The 25948-nt window shown below is 39.0% G+C and overlaps 1 protein-coding gene across 1 annotated transcript in view; it reads right to left on the bottom strand.

Annotated features, from left to right (window-relative positions):
* The window catches only part of LOC134670584 (GAS2-like protein 3), a 107379-nt gene that overhangs the window by 46732 nt on the left and 34699 nt on the right, over window positions 1-25948 (bottom strand). Inside the window, exon 2 of the mRNA XM_063528385.1 lies at window positions 8722-8767. The gene's annotated coding sequence lies outside the window, so the exon portion shown is untranslated. The remainder of the gene's footprint in view (window positions 1-8721; window positions 8768-25948) is intronic.

Raw genomic sequence — 25948 nt, 5'->3', positions numbered from 1 at the left:
ACAGAAATGTGGCTTAAAAACTAAACTTGCTTAACAAACATAACGAAGAGGACAAATCGCCAAACGTGAACTATGCGTCGTTGAAGAGTTCCGTTCTGATCATCATCAGCAGTTCCACTTCATCAAATGCGACAGTTTTTAATGAAAATGCTTGATTTTATGATGAAAATACAAAAATCTCTATACGCATGCCTTTAAAATTTGAGGAGTTCCCTCGATTTCTCATGGATCCCATCATCAGAACTCAAGCTTGATAAAATTGTGGCTTAAAAACTTAACTTGCTTAACAAACATAACGAAGAGGACAAATCGCCAAAGGTGAACTATGCGTCGTTGAAGAGTTCCGTTCTGATCATCATCAGCAGTTCCACTTCATCAAATGTCATGTTTTTGAATGTATATGCTTGATTTGTTGATAAAAACACAAAAATCACCATATGTATGCCTTTAAGATTTGAGGAGTTCCGTCGATTCCTCATGGATCCCATCATCAGAACTGGATTTTGACAAAAACGGGACCAATCTGTATGCATATACATACAATCAAAAAAATAATTTTGAAAATCGGTCCAGTAATGACGGAGATATGGAGTAACAAACATAAAAAAAAAAAAAAAAAAAAACATACAACCGAATTGATAACCTCCTCCTTTGGGATTTGGAAGTCGGTTAAAAATAGGTACATATCTACAACAAGTCCAAAAATACAATAGTCTTACTATACTTTTCAGTCTTAATTTATGTGGCAGAGGAGAAACGACAATCCAAGTAATACAACTTGATTTTCAAAGGCGTGCCAGGTTAGAGACTTACAAGATATTAGGGCATTTATATCCTATAGAGATTTGAATAAAAAGTGCGGAAAATCAGTTCCGACTTTCAACACAAAACCGTGTTATTAACATAAATCTGCCACAAAGCACATTTATTTTGCATGCATATTATGTGCTGTGTACTGTGTATTGCAAATTTAGCTTTAACAACGTATCATGTAGGTAGTTACTTACTTGACCTAGTTTTGACTCGAATGATCACAGAACAAAGTTAAAAACAATTAATCGAAATCGTTAATCAATTACCAGTGATAGATGAAGCGATTGATGCATCAGTTATGGCATGACGATAATCGACGGGTCGAATCGGCCCCTCGCTTCGCGTTCTTCAGCCAGAAATGTTTACAATTCTGAACTGTATTTCCTTGTGATAAGGCAAAAAATGTTTACTTACTTGTATTTGATTTTAACCGTACAATAAATCAATCAAATTAATTAGATATTTTAGTCTTACTTTGGAGTAATTAGGTACTTTTGTACCCCGCCACGTTAAGTTACCTATGGTTGTCACACAAATTTAAAAAAGTCTTTATAGCTTTTGATATCTTTGTTATTATTTAGCTTAGGTTATTTAAAAAAATAATTTGGTCTTTGCAACAAAGGTAGGTACTAAGTTACTATTACTAACAAACAATCAATGTACGAGTACCTAAACCTACCTAAGCTAAATAAAATATTTCTAAAAAATATCAAAATCCCTTTAGCTTAGTTAGTAGCTTTATTTTACGGTGGTAGAAATTGAAAATCTAGAATTAACAAATATCTACTCTTATTATTAAAAATCAAGCAACATATATTTGTTACGAATTATTACAGTCCAAGACAAAAGAAGATGTGCTATATTGTGGTATTATTTTCTCCTACTCATAAAAATACTTTTGTTAGTTTGGCAACCCTATCAGTTTAAAAATTAACTAGTTACTTGTATTAAGCCGCCAGGCCAGGCAAACTTGACACGCTTACGAAACGGCTCCAATTATTTTACGCCGATCTAGTTATTTAAACTTGCAACAAATAATAATAATGTTCATACGAGCTCATACATCGATTACTCGCATTTAAAATGAGAAAAGCCGCGTATGGTTCAAAATTAATTAGAACAGTTTCACTAAAATTATAGTGTAGTTGGTCAATTTGTAATGAGGGGCCCATGATGGCTTTTCAGTATACGTACATGATAATAAACGCATATCGGCACGATTCGGAAAATGAATTAGAGATGCACTAGATATGAAATAGTAAAGATATGTGACGTTCAACGGCAAAAGGTCCGGTCCGGCAAAAGGTCTCATGGCGGCTGCAATAATATTGGAGCGGCGTTAATAACAGCGTAAGCGAAGCGCCAACCGCCACACGGTATCTTTTGCCGTGGAACTTCACATATCTTTACTATTTCATATCTAGTGAATCCCTAATTTATTTCCCGAATCGCGCCGTATGTTGCCTCGTTTAGCATTACGAGTAGACTCCGCCCATTGCTAATCCTCACGCACTCGTTTTAACATAATTACAGTGTTTTGGGCTTTACTTTCTTACCATAAATCCGATGGGTTTACGCGTTCGTTGCCATTAGTGGTCGAGATCCGTTCACACTAGCATCACCTAAATACCAGTGGCAGAGTGGCTTCATGGTGGCAAGTAGGAGACTAACTTACACTTACTATAGCAGAATTTATTATGTACATACTTACGGGAAGACGCGTTATAATGCAATCGGTAGAGTAATAGATAATAAATATGTCCTTCTGTTCTGCAGGAGCTCAGGAAGTTTTGAGGAGATGTGTTAGGATGTCACCGGGACAGTACCTGACTTGCAGCTCCAACTTCGGGGAATTGGACTGAATGAATGCAATAAGCGATCGACAGACCACGTGTTTTTCGGGCCTGGCGTTCCTGCGCTTACGACTGTTAATTTCGAGTATAAAACAAGTTTGTTATAGTCCTGACATCATATTCAACAAATTATTTAAATTTTATAGCAAACCTTAGAGACAAATATACTTCAGTTCAGAAAGCCTAATTCCCGTGATAATTGCAGCCCAAACTCTTGAGAGGAAGGCTTTTGTGTCCTGCGTTTCGTAATCACAGGTATGGGAATCATCCCATAACAAGAAAGAAGAATGATCAATTGATTACATCACTATCACCAGATATCAATGTGATCTTCTACAACCTTTCTAGAAACACTGGCGCCCCTTCTGCCCCGGCATGCACGCGGCCTAACGCGCACGCGCCGAGAAAGTCGTAATTAATTCGGAAGTTTTCGTCACAATTAGCGCGGAAAGCGGAACGTTGCGTCAGCTAGACCGAGCTGGTCAAGTCTTACATGACCAGCGAAACAATGCGTGGCTTGCATCTCTACTAACAGTCAAGGAGGTAAACCGGACAATACGCGGAAAGCGGGACGTTGCGTCAGCTGGACCGAGCTGATCAAGTCTTACGACATGACCAGCGAAACAATGCGTGGCTTGCATCTCTACTAACAGTCCAGGAGATAAACCGGACAATACGCGGAAAGCGGGACGTTGCATCAGCTGGACCGAGCTGATCAAGTCTTACGACATGACCAGCGAAACAATGCGTGGCTTGCATCTCTACTAACAGTCCAGGAGATAAACCGGACAATACGCGGAAAGCGGGACGTTGCATCAGCTGGACCGAGCTGATCAAGTCTTACGACATGACCAGCGAAACAATGCGTGGCTTGCATCTCTACTAACAGTCCAGGAGATAAACCGGACAATACGCGGAAAGCGGGACGTTGCATCAGCTGGACCGAGCTGATCAAGTCTTACGACATGACCAGCGAAACAATGCGTGACTTGCATCTCTACTAACAGTCCAGGAGATAAACCGGACAATACGCGGAAAGCGGGACGTTGCGTCAGCTGGACCGAGCTGGTCAAGTCTTACATGACCAGCGAAACAATGCGTGGCTTGCATCTCTACTAACAGTCAAGGAGATAAACCGGACAATACGCGGAAAGCGGGACGTTGCGTCAGCTGGACCGAGCTGGTCAAGTCTTACATGACCAGCGAAACAATGCATGGCTTGCATCTCTACTAACAGTCCAGGAGATAAACCGGACAATACGCGGAAAGCGGGACGTTGCGTCAGCTGGACCGAGCTGGTCAAGTCTTACATGACCAGCGAAACAATGCGTGGCTTGCATCTCTACTAACAGTCAAGGAGATAAACCGGACAATACGCGGAAAGCGGGACGTTGCGTCAGCTGGACCGAGCTGATCAAGTCTTACGACATGACCAGCGAAACAATGCGTGGCTTGCATCTCTACTAATAGTCCAGGAGATAAACCGGACAATACGCGGAAAGCGGGACGTTGCGTCAGCTGGACCGAGCTGGTCAAGTCTTACATGACTAGCGAAACAATGCATGGCTTGCATCTCTACTAACAGTCCAGGAGATAAACCGGAAAAAATACATTGTGTCTTATGACATAGGTAATGAAAACTAGTAGTCAAGTTGAACGTCTATCTCTTATTGCCACGTGTCATAGATTTCCCCTGACATTTCTAGATTTTTCGTCCTTTGTCAGTTGAGGGCGGACTTCGCAAGTGTCGGGGTTTTAGAAACCTCAACTAACCACTAGAATCTAACCAAAAGTTTGAAGTCGTACCTATAGCTCCCGCAAGCCTTTTTTTTTCATGATAAAGGAGGACTCACGCTAGACCGGTCCCGGACTAGGGCTCGCGGTCGGGTCCGGGTTTCGGGTACCCGTTGCCGGGGCCCCGTTCTCGTGCTACACGAAACCGGATTTGTGGCCCGTTCGGAACGGATAATTAGGATCCGTGTAATTAAGATCCGTGTACCCGTGTTACCCGTGTGTCCGGATCCACGGATCTTAATTACACACGGGTCCGGCCCGTTTTCGATGACGACCGGTTGCGTTCTTTATAAAAGCAAAGAATCTTATACCTTTAAACGAGCAATTCCTCTATATTCAAATACTAAATGTACTATTTAACTAAACAGACTTCTAACCATTGTTACCAATAAACTTTTCATTTTCATTTTTTCAATTTCTATTTTTCGAGCATCTCGGAAATGGCTCTAACGGTTTCGATGAAATTTGCTGGGCGGGGGGGGGAACAAAACGAAAAAAAACAGAACGGCAACAACTAGGTATGACTATATGAAACCAGCTGAACTAAGATTAGAAACTTTGACCGACTGAGTGGCAAACTAAAATCTTAAAAAATCCATAACTGAAAAAAATCCAATTCTTGTTTGTAAAACAGCACGGCTACTTCTTTAACTTTCCAAACAAAAGGTATGCCGGGTAAAATACCTGTGTCAAAATTGCCACGGCTATTTTATTGCATGTGCCGCCCGCAAACCATTATTATCTTAATCTACACGTGTACATTTCTATGAAATTCGCACGAAATAAAAATTATCTAAGTAATAAGTGGGAATGTGAGAAAAAACTAGAGTCGGATAAAAAAAGTCTGCAGCGCTGCAGACTATTCTTGGTCTGACTCTAGTATCTTAATATTTATTATAAACCTCATTGTTATTATTTAATCATTTTTACAAGCAGTAACATCTAATATACAATTGGTGTCTCATTTAATATAATCCGACTAAATTACATTTCAGCAACACCTCCATATTTCACAAAATAAATCAAGACATTATCCACCAGTAGAATACCACCTCTTAAATATTGTTTAAACTCGAACCGGCCGGGGGAGTCGGTCCGCCGGCGCCGTGTATTCAATACCCGAACGAAGCCGAAGTCCGCGGCTCCGGAGCCGAGCGTAGATCCGGAGCCGAGCGTAGATCCGGAGCCGAACGCACTACACGGGAACGGATCTTGACGGGTTCGTGTAATTCGGAGGCTTAGCACCGCCGGGGCTAAGAACACGGATACACGGGGTGGCGTGTAGCACGGATATCGGGAGCCCTATCCCGGACCGAGGCGTCCAACACGTCATTTTCTATAACGGCTGATCGGTGGTCACGTGGTGCTTTCCAATAGAAAACGAAATGTGAATATTGCGTACCCCATTAAACCCATAGCGTAACTTATTATTATAAACATTACGATTTGAACCCACAACTTCCGATTCAAGTTACATTACACTCGTCATTGTTGATAATGATAACTACCAAAACCATGCAACCTGTGCAACAATTATGCTATTTTCCTATAAGATGATAATCGGTTATTTAATAGCTTATAGTAATGACTCTCTAACAATGATTCTATCATACATTTGCGTCATGAACGGTTAACAGCAACACACTTAACTAACCTCGACCTTATCTCGTTGCAATAAGATTTACGAATGATCAGTTGTATAGACGTAAAAATGTCCAAATACTTCGATTAATTTGCTCAACCTATTGTACGTCAAGAGATCAACGATCAACGCAATCGTATGAAAGAGGCATTCTCATAATTTTTAACGATGAGCAATCGAGGGAGTTTCGAATTCAGATTGACTGTTATGAAACAGTTTGGCTAACTCAGGGTAACCGGAGTTGTCACCACGTAACCAAGTATGAACCAGTCACGTACTTAATGAAACTCCAGTAAGAAATGCTCGGGCAGCACCGAATCCGGAATTGAATAATTTGTCTCGTCTTTCCTAATACGGTAGCTTTCCTAAGCGGACCCCAGGCTCTCTTGAGCCTTGGAAAAAAGCCAATAACACTAGGAACATGACTGGTCTTAACTTCTTGGCCTTCTGCACTTCCGTGCTCCAAAGAGAATACCCCGTAATCCGATAACACCCCTGTGCCCCCCGCTCCGACGGACGATCCACGGCAGTAACTCACCTGTCCCAAGATTATGCAAGGTAATAAATAGTTGTAGCCATGTAATGGATATACACTTTGACTCTGCACATCACTTTAAAAAATCTGTTCGCTCCTGCTTAGCAAAAATAATATCATAAGCTAGTGATATCCACTCAATGTTATATATTATATGTATACTTAATAATCAATAGTAAATAGTTAATGCCTGCATTATTATTGTAAACGGTATATTAGGTATGTAACGTAAATGCAATTATCTTACTTTATTCAATGCATGTGGTGTTTACCTTTAAGTAATTGTTACGCTAAGCGATAATAGTTAAAACGTTTGTAGTTATACTTTACAAAGTGTAAACAATTGTTGGTGAACCAATAAATATAAATATAAATATAAATATAAATAACAACCCAGTTGTGCCAACATCCAGGTTAATCTTTGTAAATCGTCGGCTATCCAAAGCTCCATCTCGCTAAACTTCACTCGGAGTGGACGTTTCGTTTAACATAGATGTAGACGTTAATCCTTCGAATAAATCGCGGATTAACCCTATACCGTATTTTCGCTAGTAAAACAGCCCACGGGGACCACAGGTGACATATATGTGACACATTTACTGTGTCACTATAATATGTGCAATGGCACCAAATCAAATATAGCTTTACGATTATTCGATAAGCTGGTTGTATTCCGCACGCGTATTGTATTTACATTTAGACTCTTATTACAATGTAGTAAGGTTGACGAAACCCAGATTTTCTGTTGCAGTAGGTTGATCAGTTACATAGACTTCCAAATAATAAAATAATAAAATAAAATATCTTTATTTCAGAATATAATAATTCCATACAATATTGTTAGCACCATAATACATTACAGCTAGATGTTAGTAAGTACATTAAAATTAATCATTAACACAATATTTTGACAATGAGATCAAGATTTATAATAAAATTAAAATTAATTGAAATAAGCGGAAGTTTCGACTAACAATGACGAAGATACGAGTAGAAGATATAAACGGAACTATCCGTTTTGTTTTTTCGACACAAATCAGTACGGATATGATGGTCGTTATCGCTTGTCTACGAGACAGCGTGATAAAACGGCGTTCGTCACTTTCTAACCCATGGTCTTAAAAAGTGACAGTTATTTTATCACGTGGATAAAGATGCCATCCATAATACGCCGGCTGGATGTGTTAGAGAAAATTTCAATAGTTCGTCCACCTGTTTACCTACTTGAGCCGATTTATGTTATACAATACCTATAAGGGAAGATGGGGTATAAGAAATATTGGGGACAAGAGAAACACTTGGGGATCCTCGTACTGTTCCTCTTGCACCAAGCAAAATAAACTATGTAAGTATCTCTCACTCTAGATGACCTTAAGTAATTTTGTCTACTCAACCACAACGCTTTATTGACTGTATTGTTGGTAACCAATGTAACCATTAATCAATAAAAACGTTTACAATTGATTTAAACGGGAAACGATAAGTCAACTCCACAAAAACGAATCGTTCTCGTTACGATGTGAATCTGAATTGAGACATTGCCATGGAAGTGTCAAGTCCATTAGTAAACATTATTGTGAGAAAAGTCGAGCAAAAACTATCAGCTGGTACCTAATGTACCTATAGTAAAAGTGCTGAGGCACAGTACATACAGTAGCCTATCTCAGTACGGGAAGGACCAGTAATGTTCTTATTTTGACTCAGTTCTAAGTTCTAAGACCCGTTGCACCTATATGTATCGTCGACGTTCCCAGATTCATTAGATATTGAACTGTTACCTCAGCAAAGTTTTTGCCCCCAAAGCAGCTTGTATAATGGCTTGTAAGAAGATTAGTTTGATATGTTGCCCGTGGCAGCTTTCTCACCACGACAAGGCCCTCGAATTTATCTTTATTTAAACATGGACTACTGTTTATAATTTCTATTCTGGTAATAGTAATTCTGGGGTGTCACTGGGCAGTAACTGTAATTTCTCCTGCACTGCTAATCTAGTGAAAAGCGCTTTCTTCTGCTAAACACTACATTGGTTTCAGTTACCATCAACACGTATAATACTTGAAAGGCCATAAAGGGAAACAACTCACCGTCACGGGCGAATCAAAGTGTCATCCTCAGCTTACTCTTAATGAACTGTAACAAGAAAAGTAAAATTAGCGAAGCTAACTTGTCTATTTTGTATTAAATAGGTAAGGTATTACGAATATTAATAGAGATTGTGTTCTAAGTACCTTTCACGTCTACTACTGTCCGTCCAATAGCAAAAGTAATGAATAGGTACTGTGAACTGCAGTAACCCCAGAGTGATCACTGATTATTATGTATTTGGTAAGGAGAGCAGTGCCCCTCGCCAATTGCAAATGATCGACTAGATCGGTCGGCTTTCTCTAACAACACATTTAGCTGACCATTAGTATGCCTTATGCAGTTGGAATAAGGATTAAGAATGCTCAAACTGAAGGTGCCGAACGCAGTGTCCATATTTGTCACCACTGTGCGTGTCTCTCTATGTTCAATGGTGGATCCAAATCAGGAACTACTAACAAAAAAACATTTTGACATTAACTTCTATCCTTTCTACTCACATGTTGGTAATTTATTGATTTATCTCCTTATTTTTGTATACGATGTTCATTAATTTGCTTCTTTTTGACGATTACTTATAATTAACGTTTTACTTTTGAAAATAGGAGTTGCCAATACTGGTGTTCTAGATCTGTAATTAATGTAGTTAAAACGGAGTAACCATCTTTTGGTATCGGGTACATTGAATCTTTATATTAGACTGGAGTCTGGACTCTGGCGAGGTCTAATTGCAAATGGTCGGCTTTCTCCCGAGCATTGCGCACGCGGCGACCGTAGCTCTCTTATCTGTCACAGCCTTTATTGCGTTCATCAAAACATTATAAATATTGAATTTAGCTGTTTTTATTTCAGCAGTCAAAATGCTCGTAATCAATGCAAGTCATACCATAATTCATAAATATATGACTATAATTTTAAATGAACAACTCCGAACTACTATACGTACTACAAATAATACTTAATTAGCCTTTTATTTACTACTTATTTTTTTTATGTAGGCACTACAAATACGGTTACCTATAACTTACAAAAATACCAAGCATGCTACTAAAAGGTTGTCTGAAATCCCTGAAATCTCTTTCACTCTAAACCGATAACGTCTAACCCAAGATCGACTTGGTGGCGGAGGCTTCTCAAAGTAATCCTTAGATACACCTGTACCTGTATCTAGGATTTGGGAACCTTATGTGTAAAAATATTAGAGAAGTTATTCGAATCATGGTCTTAACTCTCGTCTCGAGCAAGAAGCTTAGAAAGGAAACGCCGCGGGTGCAGCAAACGCAATGGATGCAGTCGCGGAGCGGACAAGACAGGTCGAGCAGGAAGGCTTACAGCGTAAGTTACAGCTATCGGCATTCCACTCTCTAATATCTCTCTTGGTGAAAAAGGCGAGGAAATCAACGACAACCTGCTTCGGGAAATGGAGTTGTAACACTTGTAACTAAATATAGCTCCTAATTAAATGCTAGTGCTCACAAATGCAACTAATTTTTTAAATACTTAGATTTTATATTCCTTTAAGAGGAGGCGTAAAAAGCCAGGAAATTTAATCAGAACCAAACAAAAGATGGCGCGCCACGCGAAACTTCCGACAGAAGATTTGGCGATTTAAAATGTTGCTTGTTAAATCCCTCGGCTGTATCACTAGCTATTTTATACTACTATACATTACATTACAGTATTTAAAATTATATTACTGTGGTATGCAAGATCACGATACCCATATACCGTATTAATGAAAATTGGACCTGTTTTCGTGATTCCTTTATATGGATGTTGGCACATTAACCTAGTAAAGTAAGGTTTTGCTTCTAGTCTGTACTTTCAAATAATAATCTAGTTTCCGTGTGATTATTTATTTCATGGCATATGATGCCGTTGTAAAAACGTGTCAATTCCAAATAAAAGCTACAATTTTATCTTACCCCTCTTAACGCTATCGCATCATAGCACAGCACTCAGCTATGCCCATCAGCTTGCCCAGCTAAAGCTCAATACATTTGTTAGTAAGCAGTTGCGCGTTTCACTCTCGCTTTCCGCGGCGCGCGCGCAGCCACAGCCACGGTCAAGGCGAGCGGAGCGCGGCTCCACTGTTGTGAGTTGTGATGTATACCGTTAGATTACAATTTACAACTGACAGAAGAAGAACCTTTTAACTTCGGAATAAGGTTTGCCTGTAGCCGAAATGTACATTCCCAAATAATTTTAAAAGATCACTACAAGCTAGCCGGCAGCTGTAGGCTGCAGACTAAAAAGAGATAGCAGGATTATCTCGACGCATTTTGCAGCGAGAGAGCATGCACCATGAAGAAATGGGTGGACACAAAATAGGCTATTCAAAAACTGTAAGACCTTTTACAACTTGTTCTATAATAATATCCTGAGTCCCTGAGGTCCTTATAAAGCATTTAACCCAAATCGAATTTTGAATTCAAATGGAATACAAGAAAGTTCCAAATTAAACACTGCAACACACAAGACACAACAACACAAGACAACAAGACAAGACAACAACAAGACAAGGGGGACTCAGGAGGATTCGTATCGTGCGACAGTGAGCCCGCGCATTCTTGTCACCGCACTGGTCCCGCTAGTTTCCCACGACTTAGCATATCGTGCTGAATTAACATTAACGCCTCTATTAATCTTCCGGGATCTCGATCAACTTTTCTTGACCGCATCACGACCTCGGCTCTTTGTGACCTTTACGGTTTACTTTGTCTTATGATCTCTGAGAGCGAAATTAGAGTGCTCTAGTTTAGGATCTTTTATCTTTCTTTAGTTTATTTGTATATATACAATTTGTAAAATATATCTAAATAGGTAGAGAAAGACAATAGGCCTATCACTTAGTGTCGTCATAACCTAACGTAAAAAGTAAACGTGCGTATGTAGGTATGTAACAGAAAGCTACTATAATTTTCCGTTAGATCCTTTTAACCCCATTCCTAACGAGCCTTCTATTCCTGCCCGCTAAAAGCCGCTGCGCCGCCGCGAAAAGAGCCATCATAGCCTCAAAGAAGCTAAGGTCCAAAAGTTTTGGACCCCTATTGAAGGTAGGATCTTGAAATTGAAACATACTTATTCTTCAAATGTTTTAGAGCTCCTCAAAAGGGGATGAAAATAAGATTTTAAGCTTTAACAACTACGTACCCAAAGTCACAGACGGCTAATCCCAGATGTAAACTATCTAAACCCATCCAGTAGCACGTTAAATCGTGTCCAACACACCCATTAACCACCACTTAAACACCATCAACCCCGAGGTCGTGCCCCAAGAAAGTGAAATCCACTTATGTTAACATTCCTGGCCACTTCACGCCAATCACGCCATTGAGACGCCACATTCTTGGCGTGTCTAGTTTTGACAGCTGGATAATGTGACAATCAGCGACGCATGAGTGCATGGCGTAAAATGGAAATCGGTATGGAAATTCGGAACTGAGTACTGTTTGGGAGATGTATGTAAATTGTTACGTAATGAAAGAATTCTTGCTGTTGTGTATGAAAATTAGAGAAAAGGTGATCTGGCACGACGAATAGGCGCGTAAAAAATATAACTCACGGCTCGATTCGGGAAATGAATAAGAGATGCACTAAATATGAGATAGTAAAGATATGTGACGTCCCACGGATAAAGGTACCTTATGGCGGTTGGCGCTTACGATTATTAACGTCGCTCCAATATAATTGCGGCGCTATGCGATTTAAGCGCCAGCCGCTATAAGGTACCTTTTGTCGTGGAACGTCACATACTTTACTATTTCATATCTAGTTAATCTCTAATTCACTTTTCGAATCGCGCCGTTAATCTAAGAGTTGTAAAACCGTAATACAAATCAAATCAAATGAGAAAAATGATTGATTAAGGCCCACTGGCACCATCCCACTAACCCGGGGTTAACCGGTTAAACCGTTAAGCTAGTGTCAAATTGTACTGGTAACCATAGTGACACTCCAGGTTTAACCTTTTAACCCCGGGTTAGTGAATGGTGCAAGTGGCCCTAAAAAAAGTAGGTTATTAGTAAAAAAGTAGGTTCTGGAAATGATTACTAGTACAATGATATAGTTGTTCAATCAGTGATAAAAAGTACTACTACACGTCAAGATAAATATCGGACGTGTTTTATTATACATATTACCGGCAAGCAAACGTTATTCGATACACAGAATCGATTGAGCACCGCAATTAACTAATTTACTCGATTAATTAAATCGCTCGGCTCACGTTCATCATCGGACGGGGGAAATATATCAATTAGCACGAAATCGTGTCGCCCAAGCCATCCGGAACACTCGCTCGCTCGGAAACTTAATTACTAATCCTTCGACGACTAATCGAAGGTTGCCAACGCGACGGGCGGAAAATCTTACCGTCACGCGTGTCGCGTGCCCGATCTATAGTGCGCAGAACCAATAGTTTTTAGCACTTGTAACTTGCTATTTAATAAGGATCTAAAGAGCTAAAGATGTCCAATATGTCCAAAAGTACCTAAGTAAGTTGTGTCCCATTGATATATAGATGACATCACTTAACCAGGTTTCGATAACTTAATGGTGATCGGAGCAATGAAATGAATTTCTTTCGTAAGGGTACTCAGGCAGCATTTTTGGCGGAAGCATGTTTCTTATCTTAAGAAAAAAAGGCATTGTGTCGAATCTTAATAACCATTATAAGGTTAGGATTATTGTTATGCCTCTTCTGAAAATTCATAGATTTTGAAAAAAGGCTATCAATTTCAAACAATTATCCCCGGAAATATGCTGCTGTCTTCAATACAATGTGATGTTATTACGTCTACAATATGAGAACTACCATTAGTTTGTTAAATTATCTCTTCTAATATATTACATCGGAATCATCGGATAGAAAAGTCAGTGTTACACAATCGGTATTTTGGTAAATTGTCGTAATTGTGGTCAGCCACCATGTTTGCGGTATAGTGTGGGCGGAAAGAATTGCAGCTTCCGTACAGACACGGACATGGCAGTCATTCCGGCATTTGGGAAAATGGTAGTCAAACGAAACTTAACATTTTAAAGCATTAGATGGCAATTAGCAGACGAGTCGCCTGATACGAAGCGATCATTGTTCACCTGTAGACATGATATCAAAAGAGCTACTTATGTGTAGCCATCCTCTGAGAATGAATACTTGCTACTTCAAGAGCCCCATGTCAAAGCGTAAAGGAAACTCCTCAGATTTAGGGGTGGATGATTCCAAATCTTTCAGGTTCTAGAGAGAAACGCAGACGCGATCGCGGTACTCGCCGTTATGTTAGATTATTTTTGGTGCCACTACAACCACTTTTGGTGAGACGTGCTTGTTACTACGTACTTAAATTGTTTTAAACCACTTGATAACGCTCTTTCAAACAGAAGAAATTATTGATGCCAAATATTTTACGATGCTCGATAAAAGAGAAAATATTTACTTTACAAAAAGATTCGAGACAATTCTCCACCGCTTAAAATACAATATCGTTGTTGAATACAGACAGCCAATAATTCACGTCATAATGAATTATGTGTAAATTAATGCGTTTTCCATCAAAGTAACATTATGTAAAGTTGACAGTTAGTATGCATTTTAACAAGCACTTCAGAGGTCGCGTAGTTTGGATATCTTTACGACCGAATGCTAAAAAGGTTAAGTGAAAAGAAATCAAAGTTACGCCCTTACAATTACAATTGCTAATTTTGACATTCGAGGTAAGAGAAAGAGGGAAATCGTTGGTGTTACAAAACCCTTTACTATGTTGTAACCAGAAGCTTCTATACAGGCTTAACCCAAACTACATGATTAAAAGTTTATGTCCTATAATCCAGCTACTTTCAACGATAGATATTTTGTTTACAACATTTAAGAATTTAAATAACTTTAGCGGCAAGAACATACAGACCTATTCGAGTCATGGATTTTGGAATGTCATGTTTGTGGTGTTCTATTTTGTAAGATTATATAATATGTGTTTGATCGAGTTACGGAGAAGGCCACGCAAATGTCTATGGAAGGAAATCATAGGGCTAATTATAAACATTATAATTATCATCTATTATGTGCACGATCTTCAGCTAAGAAAGAAGAACTTCAACAGAGATTATCTAGTATACTAGATAGATAGAGAAGTTGCTACTTCAAATATCAAAATGATACTTGAAAACACTGATAAGTACCTAAATAGCCTCGTTTTAAAATCGAGCATTTTCAACCAATGATGGACCAAAACCATAACACTTACATAATAAAAACTTTCGAAAGTGACGTTTTTCACCATCAGCCATAGTTTTCGATCTCATCTGGAGGACATCGGACCAAATTACCGGAGGTCCGCCCCAGCGGGCACACTAACGAGCCTATCATTCCGAATTCAAATTTCATGCCGCCGCGCACGCGCTCACTGCGCCCGCGCACATCACAGTACAACAATTACTAGCAGTAAAGATTAAGTCGGATTGCAGCCGAAAGCAGATGGAGGGAAAACTTATAAGTTCCGTTCCGAGAGGAGAGTTCCTTTGTTGGTCGACGCAGTAAAAGACCCCTTAAGAAGACCTCAGATGGCTATTGCGGTGAGGACACTGAGGACAGTGAGGATTTATTGCACAGTCGGTACTGTGCCTATACGATGGTGGTAGATTTTATACCCTGATTTTAAATAAGGAGTGCCAAAGTTACTCTTTAAGAAAAGTAGAAACTCTTTTAGACGTCTAAAACAAGAAATCACATGTCGCGAATTTACGCAAAGGATCCGGGGAATCTGCAATCTTTCTCTCAGCAGTCTAATCTTATGGACCAAAAGCTATAACCTCAGTAAACTGCATTTATGCGATGTGGTCATGATACTGACTACGTTAAATGTGTTATGTCGCACTTGGTTTGACAGCCCGACAACGATCGATCCGCACTTTCCCGACCAATCACAATCGCTTTCTATTGTAACCGCCGCAAGGATTACGATTACCACAGCTGGTCGAAAAAGGTATAAGAGTCGTTAAAGTTACAGGCACACTTGACCTTTGGTCACTGAGGAACTGTGGAGTCATAAAACATATCCGGCTTCGGTTAGATATTACACGCGGACGAAAATATTAGACAGTGTTTATGCGTAGTATAAACACTATAGTATACATGCCTAAACAGTTATGATGATAATTTAACTGGACAGAACCTTAAAACGGCCGGGTATTAAGAATTGGACTTGCTATAATTAATAAAAGCTATAAGAATCTTAATCAGCCAGGTATGTCGAGTTTATAATTACCAAAATACCATAGATACTCCACAAAAGGGGACGAATTGATGCCTAAAGACAATTAAACATTATTAAACAAAACATACCTACCTACTTACATCGAAATCAGAAAGGATCACCGAAAGATTCTAGGGTATCAACCCTAGAACCTTAGAATAAACAAAAACGTGACATGATGAGTCTGCGGAACTTCTGACCAACCTTGATGTTTAGCTTAATCACGTCCATCATTGTTAACAGAACTGCTGACGAAGCAAACTGGTAATGACAATGACAAACATAAATCATCTATTCCGCAGGCGTGTCGGATACAATAGCGAATTTAAATCCCAATGAATCTTAACCTCCAGTAAATAAGTTATTAATTAACGGTTACTGAGGCTGATTATGCTTTAGCAATTTGATATGGGTTTCATCTTATTTTGATACGACCTTGATTTGCGCATCGACCAGCGTGAGCAGCGAATGCTGATTGTCTCTCACGAAATAAATCAAGAAGGACGTGAGGCATCTCGCTCGCACATATTGATTATTGATGCGCGTGAGATGCGTGTTGACATGATTTGAGGTGGTATAATGTTTTGTTTTTCTTTTCGGTAAACCACTTTACAGGCTTTACAGCATGCAAGCAATTGTTTTGTTGTTGTTACCGTGTTTTGCGGTAAACCTTACAATTTCTTTGTATTCTTAAGTACGCTGTGAAATAGATGGGACAAGAATAAAAACGATACACTACATATATATCAAAATAAGCTAAAACCATATCAAATTGTGAAATCCAAATCAACTCCATGGTGAGTGTTAACAGTAAGCGGTTAATTAACAATCATCCATTTTGATTTGAGCGGTGAAATCGCGGCGTGTGGGCTGACCGCACTTAATAAACATAGCTTTATGTAAAGTTGTTGATAATTTGCATTTTTAAGTATAATTTACGCTGTCATCAGAACTAATTGCAATCAAATCATTGAGGTTATTGATTATCTACAAGTACTTAATATATATGAAAATGTTGGAAAACAATAAGACGAAAGCAAGACAGCAAGTAAAATTTATTCGGTTTTTCATTTCAATTCACATCATAATTTTTGCGGAATCTCCAGTGTTCATAGATTCCTGCAGGCTTAGGTACATAGTTTGAAGGGATGGATTATATTTTAGAGATACCTATCTAAAAATAGCCAAATTATCTTCGGCTTTCCAAATTGGTATGTTTCGTCGCCACCGGAAGTCTGAAAATTTCACACGTCCATCAAGCGTAAGAAATTACCTAATTAGACGCGTTTCAACATTGTTTACGTGTCGTTCCCATTTTAGTGAATAGAACTCGTTCATATGTATATTAGAAAAATACGGAGCAGAGAGCGTAAGATATTCGCGCTATGTGAAAGCGGTGCCGCATGCGCTTGCGCGTCGTATCGGTAGTGTGTGGCTGGTGGAGCGCGTGCGCGGCGCTATGTTATGCCACTGCAATAATCTTCTCCGCGTTATGTCATCCTGGTCAGATGGATTTATCAGTCCTTTGACTTTTTTGGGTTGACTTTTATAAAGGCACTTAATAAGTAGTAGTAGTAAACACTTAATTACACAAAACAAGTACATATGTAACATAACACAGAGAGAATACAGCAAATGTTTACAAAGGCTAACTTATCTCGTTAATTAAGTATAAGTAAAAGTTAAGTATAAGTATTTAAGACTTCAAAAAAGCTCACTATTTAGTGAGCTTTTTTGAAGTCTTAAAGGCTCGAGAAGTAAAGGCTCACGAATTTTTAGCTTGTTTTCGTGTTTTTTTTACGAGGTATGAATTGTATTTTTTTTCATATAGTAAGTATATTTACTGCTTTACTGCTTACGCTTTTTCGAAACAATTAAGCGCGTTAGCGCCCAAATATTGTTGTGACTGTTGTGAGTAACTTATTACAACAATAGTAGGACATAAGTATTGGAATTAATATTGGGGTAGAGTAGCAATTCTGATAATTCCATCTTGAAGGACATAAAATAACTAATTTCGAACACTAGAGAAAGTATACTTTAGAGAATATAAGAAGATGAAAGTTAATATTCTTAGTTAATTAAACATCTAAATATAATCAAGGATTAAGCGCGGATTTCACTTTTGAAATATAACTACATGTGAAAGTGTATCCTGCTTTCTTTTACTGTTTTGTCGTTTAAAATTAGCAATAACTTCCGATTATGACCGCCGACTGTTATTTGTTTTTACTTTTTGCCAAAATATTATTACAAAATACAGTAAAGTGTAACGGATGTATATTTAATTTCATCGCACTCGCATATTCCACGCTCGACGTCCGTCGGTTCTTATTTCAATAATTAAGTAATTTTTAGGGTTCCGTACCCAAAGGGTAAAACGGGACCCTATTACTAAGACTTCGCTGTCCGTCCGTTTGTCACCAGGCTGTATCTCACGAACCGTGATAGCTAGACAGTTGAAATTTTCACAGATGATGTATTTCTGTTGGCGCTATAACAACAAATACTAAAAACAGAATAAAATAAAAATTTAAGTGGGGCTCCCATACAGCAAACGTGATTTTTGACCAAAGTTAAGCAACGTCGGGCGTGGTCAGTACTTGGATGGGTGACCGTTTTTTTTTTGCATTTTTTTCAGTTTTTTTGCTTTATGGTACGGAACCCTTCGTGCGCGACTCGCACTTGCCCGGTTTTTTACTTTTTATTGTGAGTTCTGATACTGGACATGCTCTATTTTCTTTAATTAATTTGTTTGTTTATTACTTTAGTACGAACATTTTAATACAATGGAAATGAACTTTTAGAAATACGAACTGGTCTAATAATAAAGGCTGATTGACATGGATTGTCGATCACATATGCAATCCCAATAAGAAAGTCTAAAACTAACATTTTGAGTAGGTAAAACATCTCATGAAACCCAAACCAATCTCAGAGCTCGTGGTGCATCCGTTATTAGGATCGGCATCGGCAATCGAGATATAACTGCCTAGTGCCGACCTGCCGACCCACCAACAAGCCGTATTGGACCAGCGACACCAGCGTGGATAGACTTGGTCCAAACTTCCTCTCATTTTAAGATCAAGAAGCCTTTGGACGGCAGTGGAACATTTCCTGCCTATCTGTCTGTTTGTGTATTTGTATGTTCGCGATAAACTCAAAAACTACTGAACGAATTTTCATGCGGTTTTCACCTACCGATAGAGTGATTCTGTAAAGGTTTTTAGGTGTATAATTTGTTAAGGTTTATCCGTGCAAACCCGGGGCGGGTCGCTAGTAATTAATAAGGTCAATATGGAGAGCACAAGAACTCGTATTTGTATACTAAGTCGCTCAGACACAGTCAGAAAGGAAGCGCTTCTTTCTTCTGTTCTACTGACGTTCTGTAAGTGGAGTCTGTGTACAAGCGCAAGTATTAAAATCGAAAAAATAGCTTCTAGACGGTCTCCCTTAAAAACGGTCTTCTCCCATGGCTAAGAATGCCTTGCGTATTTTTTTTATAAATCATAAATGCTTGAACGAGTGAAACGCGTTTGTAGCAGTGTCGTATTTCGAGTGGCCATTGTTTTGCAAATTTACGAGTTCGGCGCGGGCGCACGCTGGCCTTGCGCGCGCGATCGAGTTTCGTTCGTCAAAACATAGTAATAACGTAAAACCATTCAACATTAATACCTAAGATAGCACAAGGTACTTAGAGCCAACAAACCGACCACCATTGAAAAGATATCAATCCCAATTCAAAAGTGCTCCTGAATGCCGTAAGAGTATCCCCAGCAACGGAACTCAGCAGGCGTATTATGGATGGCTTTATCCACGCGTTTGTCACTTTTTAACACCGCGTGATACAAGGTGACGGATACCGTTTTATCACGCTGTCACGTAGACAAGAACGACCATCATATCCGTACAGATCAAGATTACTGGGAAATGTCGAAGGGCCGTGTAGGACCAGCACTACTAAAGAAAGATTATGTCCAGCAGTGAACATCTTTGGTTGGCAGTGGCACTGCACTTTCGAACGATGCACCTGTGGTCATGTGGGAATCTAACCGATACCTAGGTAAATTCTCACCAATCGAATAAGTGTAGGTACAGTCAACAACAGAGCTATGAATACAGGCAAAGTGCCAAAAATATGTATACACGACCTTAATGTACATTCAATAAAGTACTGTATACATATTTTTGACACTTTGCCTGTATTCATAGCTCTGTTGTTGACTGTACTTACCAGAGGCGATGCTTTTTTAATTGTTTAACCAGTAATATGTCACAGATAGAAAGAACGGAACCATAGCCTTTCATAGTGTCAATGTCATAGTTAGAGCGGTTATAAGCGTGACGTCACGCTGCGCCGGCGCCGCTACTTAAGGCACCCTGTACACCGTCTGTTTGCTGTTGTATCAGTACAGACTGTCAGTCCGTCAATAACATAAGGGGGCGTCCATTAATTACGTGACAAGTTCACAGGGGCTCAGCAAATAACAAGTTTTTTTCTGGCATGAAATAGTGTTATAATGCTAGACTAGACTAGACTAGACTAGACTAAAATATGGCGAAATCGGACACAACACGGTAGCGATACTCGGTACGGTAGAGGCCGAGGGTAAGTACCTACTCTAAATATATCATACTCTTAACAAAAATAACAATAATTAATATAGTGTTTAGTCAGTCATGTCCCTGAAATACTTCAAGTAATTTTTAACGCTTAATATACGAGTTTGTAGTACTTACATCTAATTCTTGACTCAAACTGAAATTCTCATACTACACATTACTGATTGTCTACAGTGTCCTTAACCTAATCTTAGGCACTCCATTGTACACGACTAGTAGATTCACGCGACGCGATAACATCTCTTAATCTGTCACCTGTGACAGAAAATGCCCCATGCTAGTCATGCTTGCATAGCCGCGTATTGGATGCGCAGGCGCTGCGAGTAGAGTTAATCACCAGTGTATCGTGATCTCTAGATCCAGATCTATGTTATAACTAGGTACGCGTAATTAGAGACCATATTTATACTGGTTTCCTGAGCTGTTTACTTTAAATATTGCAATAACATACCAGCGTATGATGGACGGAGCTATCGACATGATAAAGCAAACATCATTTTCTAACACTACTCGAGTGAAAGAGACAGACACTGTCAATATCACACTATAAAAGAAAAGTGCGACCATCATAATTATACGATATGGTAATAATGGTAATTTAGCAGGATTAGCGAGATCGACGCTGTCTGACTTCCTGTTAGAGTAAAAACGACATGCGCGCACGCACCACGCAGTCATTATTGATTTTAATTGTAAAGTGCTGTCAGATTGAGTGAGATGTGGTACTTTATATGGTCTGAGGAAATATTCTCCTTTAGCTCTGGTACAAAAATGCAAACGTTTATTAAAACATATTTATAATTATTATGCGTAGAATAAATATTTTTGTAACGTATTTTTGGGCCAACTTGTAGACAATGCAGTATTTTTAGAGCAATATTGAAGAATTAACACTATTGTTGCATTAAGTAAGCTTTATTGTATGCACGAAGTTATAGTTCTGGATTAAAATATTACCGATAGTTGGGAATTGAGTTTAAAGTCTCGCAAATTTAAAATGAGTTTCACTCATAACTCGGAACGAATGATGAATGAAAGGAATTAATTATAAGTAGGTACTCTATTTAAAATGGCTCAGCCAGTTTAATCTCTTCATGGTGTGGTCGTATGCTAGGTCTTTCCTCTGGTTAAGATTTTATATGTAGGTTATTTGCGATAATGTTATTCGAACACGGAGTGAAACAAGATTCAGTATAAAATTTAGGAAAGAACTATTAAATAAGTTCCATTAATAAACATGTTTCAGATAAATTTCCTCTCGCGCTTCGCCTGTGTCCTCAAGGAGTCCCTTGAGACTGAGATATTAAGAACATAGTTATGTTCTTTAAAAACCGAGTACCTATTAAAGGACTGAAAGGGTTGACAACGCGCAGGTAGCACCCCTGGCACAGGCGGGCTGCAGGTATATTTGTTTGCCACAGACGTAGAGTGAAAGAAATCTTAAATTTGCCGTCAAAGATTTAACCTAAAAAACACACTCCTTACTCTCTCAACTCGACGCAAATTCAAAATAACATATGCAGAGGCGTAACTAGGGGGGGGGTTGGAGGGGGCACGTGCCCCGGGCGCCGTCCAAGAGGGGGGCGCCAAAATGGGCAAAATACCTCCCATAGAAAATGGACCAGCCAAAATGTAGGACACAGCCAAATTTTTTTTCGCGACTTGCTCAGTAGGTGTAATCCCAAAATCTTCCTGGCAAGGAAAATGCAGTTATTTTTTAGCCAACCTGTATACAGGATGGGCCAAACCTTGACGTCCAAAAATTTTTTTTAGTATCGTCGTCGTGGGTTATCAGAATATACACCGTGTTTTTATTGAATTCCGTTAACTTCGGGGTATGGTTAAGTACGTTTTAGATAACTAAATGGCATAGTTAATTTTCAATAAAATAATTTTTTTGTAATTTTTTTGAGTTTAAAAAGTAATTAAATGTAGCATATAGCGTTGTTGTAATACAGGCATTACATTTAACTCAACCAAACAATTGAAATCTATGACATAACAATGTCATTTCGAACATTGATCGACTGAGATTGTACTTAAGTTTAGTAGCAAATGTATGAACTCATTCTAAACACTAATCAATATGTAAAGCGGCCCTAAGGCAAGTGTACACGCTTGTAGAGGCACTATAGGAAAAAAATAAATTATTGATTATCTCCGAAATGGAGTTAATTAGGATATTGGTGTCTTTGAGAAAATTACTTGATTTAAGCTCAGGAATGCACCCTTGAAATTAACGGAAATAAAAAAAAAAACACGGTGTATATACCCCATGATTAGCCGATTTTTCGTAGTTTACGAGTTTAACTTTTAACTTTTGTTAAGAAATTCCGGGGTGAAGCTTTGCTTTGCTTTTATGTCTTCTAATACATGTTCGTGGTATTTGCACATATAACATGAAATAGCGATGGGGAAGTGACACCATAAAATAATAGTAGAAATAACAAAAGAGGACTTTTTTAATGAATTACTAATTTGGAAGCTTTCCACCTCAGTTCCTTTGACCGGCGACTCTGAAAAATTAGGACTATTAAGTATCACTTTTTTGACCTTTTAAAAAAACTTAGGGTCTAGCAGTTTCTAAAATAACAAAAAGTCCTTGAAATTCGCTTGTATTTTATCATTATTTATTTTTTATTTATTTAGGTAAGGGCAACATCTAAGTTTGAACTCAGCTCAACTCAGCCAAGTGAGGATGCTGTTGTTTTAGCAACTGCGCCGTTGGTCAAGGATTATGTTACAAAAAGAAACAATAAAGTTCAATAGTTTTTTTTTTTAATTAAATCTTCACCCCAGAATTTCTTAACAAACGTTAAAAGTAATAAAAATCATAATTCGAAAACTACGAAACGTCGGCTAACGTACATATTCTGATAGCCCACAGCGTGAGAAATTTAAAAAAATTATGGTCGTCAAGGTTTGGACCACCCTGTATAAGACATGCCGTGATAACATCGCTCGTTCTGTGATACTAGAATGTCGTGAAAAATCTGTGTCAGGTTTCGATGTGGGATCGGGACAAACTAGTCCAATTCAATCCCACCAAGACTCAATTTTGCGCGTTTAGGGCTAAGAAAACCTCATTTTTCAAGGCACAAGCCTTCCCATGTCAGGGAGTATTGGGAGCCTCGGTGTTGAGATCTCCATCAGTGACGTCCAATAATTTCGTAGCCACCTTGCTGGGTAGGCTGCGCTCGTATCCAAAAAAAAACTCGGTGTGCTCAATAAAGGGAGGCGATACTTTACTCTGGGGTAGACAGATCCCATTTATTGAGTACTGCTGTCACCTTTGGGCAGGAGCATCTGGATGCCACCTTGGACCCTTCAAATCAGTCCAAAGGCGCGCTGTACCTGTGAATAGTCTACGATCCCAAACTCACAAGCGATATGGAACCTTTAAGTCTAAGGAGATCTCCAAAAAATAAGTGTATAAGTTTTAAAATGGTCGGCAACGCGCATGTGACCGCTGACCATCAGGTGGGTCGTAAGCTTGTTAGCCACCGATGTACTAAAAACACTTTTTTGTCTCAATTAAAAGTAAACTGTAAGTAATAAGTAAAAAAGTAACTCTTTCGTTAGTTCATTTCGTTTGGGGGGGAGGGGGGGGGGCGCAAATTTGGTGCCTGCCCCGGGCGCCATATCCTCTGGCTACGCCTCTGAACATATGATGAATAAAACTCACCTTAATAATCCAAAATCAACTCGCTAACATTAGAATATCACTATTACAAGTATCACGACAGCTGTCAGCTGACTATATCCGACATCGTGTCGTGTCGTGGACGTGTCGCCGGCGCGGTGTCGCGACGGGCACTGACACCACCGAGGGCCCGGCGAACATGCCACACGGAACCAAGGGAAGGTCAAGTTCAGATAGATTGCCAAACAGCACAGAATAAATAATCGTACTAGGTACAGAAGACTCACTCTCTAACAAAACGCGTCTGTTACGATCACAGATATGGCCGCTAGGTGGCGACAGCGCCACGCGCGGCTTATGGCTAGCCACCAAAATTGGTGTGGAACGGATGTACATCCAGTATAAGAAGATTAATTAATAATTCGAATTTACCAATAATTATATTAGGAGATTTTAACTTACATTCCGCGAGCCCATCGGTAAATACTGAATTTGAAATGTTTATAGCAGAATGCAATCTACAGCAAAAAAATACAGTGTTCAATGATCTCGGTAGAATGCTAGATTTAGTATTGGTTAATGAGGCTGTGGCTGGAGCATTGGTGTCCACTTGTGAGGGTATCGTTTCCAAGGAAGTCCACCATGTTCCATTAGAAATAACGTTACAGATTAGCACCAAACAAACCCCTATCACTACTCAACCACAATTCACCATTGAAGCCTTTACACCCCAAAGAAATTTCAGCAAAGCGAATTTCCATCTTTTGTATGCCCAAATAGCTAACACTTGCTGGAATGATACCTATTCTAATAATGAAGTTAATGATGCAGTTTCCACTTTCTACAACATACTTAATCAAAATATCGCTTCTTCTGTGCCATTTAAAATGCATAAAATACCTCAGGCCCGATATCCAGTATGGTTCACACCAGAAACTATTAAATTAAATAAATTAAAAAATCAGTACCATAAGCGGTATAAATTGAATAACAATCAATTAGATTATGGCTTTTTTATATACTATAGACGTCAAGCAAAAATACATTTAGAACGGGATTTTGAAATATACAATAGACGCATACAATTAAACATTAAACGAGACGTTAAGTCATTTTGGTCTTACGTAAAACAACATAGAAAAAACAATGAACAAGCCATATTTGGCGACATGACTTCAGATCAAGTAGCAAAAGAATTTTCGAATTATTTCAGTAGCGTATTCCTACCTGATCCTCCTGCATTAAATGTTCACACCGCTATTCAACGATGGGATACCTCCCATCAACTCATATCAATCGACCATATTGACGACAATGATATACGTGTAGCCATAAAACGACTAGCTCCTAAGAATACTCAGGGCCCAGACTTTATTCCACAATATGTAGTGCGCGATTGTTGCGAAGCTTTTATAAAACCATTGTCATACATTTTTAATCTGTCCATCAAAACCAATACTTATCCCTTGCTCTGGAAAATATCAAAAGTCCTCCCGATTCACAAAAGTGGCTCTAAATCTGATTTCAATAACTACAGGCCGATAGCAGTCCTTTCTGTGTTCGGCAAGGTGTTTGAAACTGTTCTATACAAAAAAATATATCAGCAGTTACGGGGGTGGTTCACTGACTCACAACATGGATTTTTACCAAATAGGTCTACCACATCCAATCTTCTTAACCTTGTAACATACACTACCCACCAGTTAGACGAAA

Source organism: Cydia fagiglandana, chromosome 14 (genome assembly GCF_963556715.1).
Source record: "Cydia fagiglandana chromosome 14, ilCydFagi1.1, whole genome shotgun sequence".
NCBI lineage: Eukaryota > Metazoa > Arthropoda > Insecta > Lepidoptera > Tortricidae > Cydia > Cydia fagiglandana.
The sequence above is the reverse complement of the archived record's forward strand: the minus strand, read 5'-3'. Positions and strand labels throughout refer to the sequence as shown.